Raw genomic sequence first — 1,012 nt, forward strand, 5'->3', positions numbered from 1 at the left:
TCAGCCGGCCTGAAACTATGCATCTCAATGGTTTTCCAGCCTCCAGAAAATGTCAAAGGCATTCACGTCTTCTCAGCTGGTTTAGGTTTCAGATAGTGTTTTCTCATACATACATACATACATACATATATATATATTATATATTATATAATATCTCATATATATAATATTAATACATATTACCAGGGAACCCCTACCTACTTATCTCACCTGCAACACACTGATTGGGAAGGGGCCACCTGAAGTGAAGCACAGATATATCTTAGGTTTCTCTTAGATTATGGAATGCCTATCTGTGACAATCAAATAATTGGGATCAAAGTCCCACCTCCATCCTTCTCGACCTTTTGGCTAAGATCAAGTGTAATATCTGTTCTTATCAGTTTAATATCTGATATGTCATCTATCCGACGACAATATATTAAATGAATTTTTGGCACTAGGAACTAGAATAGGATCTTGCTTCGTCGACCTGGTATTGCAGTACCTCCAGGAACGGTGCACCAAAAAAAAAAAAAAAAGTCCCACTTCCAGTCCTCTCCCTGCCATTTTGGGCCTAAACTATCATTAAATTAAAATTTAATGACTTAAGATTTAATCATTTAAGATTACTTTAAAAGTAACATTCTGAGGGGCTGGAGAGATAGCATGGAGGTAAGGCGTTTGCCTTTCATGCAGAAGGACGGTGGTTTGAATCCCGGCATCCCATATGGTCCCCTGTGACTGCCAGGGGCAATTTCTGAGCATAGAGCCAGGAGTAAGCCCTAAGCACTGCTGGGTGTGACCCCTACTTCCAAAAAAAAAAAAAAAAAAAGAAAGAGGGCCCGGGGAGATAGCACAGCTGCGTTTGCCTTGCAAGCAGCAGATCCAGGACCAAAGGTGGTTGGTTTGAATCCCCGTGTCCCATATGGTCCCCTGTGCCTGCCAGGAGCTATTTCTGAGCAGACAGCCAGGAGTAACCCCTGAGCACAGCCGGGTGTGGCCAAAAAAAAAAAAAGAAAGAAAAAAAATC

The 1,012-nt window shown here is 41.6% G+C and overlaps 1 pseudogene; it reads left to right on the forward strand.

Moving 5' to 3' along the window:
• Window positions 1-331: 331 nt before the first annotated feature.
• Window positions 332-509, forward strand: LOC125994769 (uncharacterized; annotated as a pseudogene).
• Window positions 510-1,012: the final 503 nt, after the last annotated feature.

The sequence above is a fragment of the Suncus etruscus genome, chromosome 1 (genome assembly GCF_024139225.1).
Source record: "Suncus etruscus isolate mSunEtr1 chromosome 1, mSunEtr1.pri.cur, whole genome shotgun sequence".
Lineage (NCBI taxonomy): Eukaryota > Metazoa > Chordata > Mammalia > Eulipotyphla > Soricidae > Suncus > Suncus etruscus.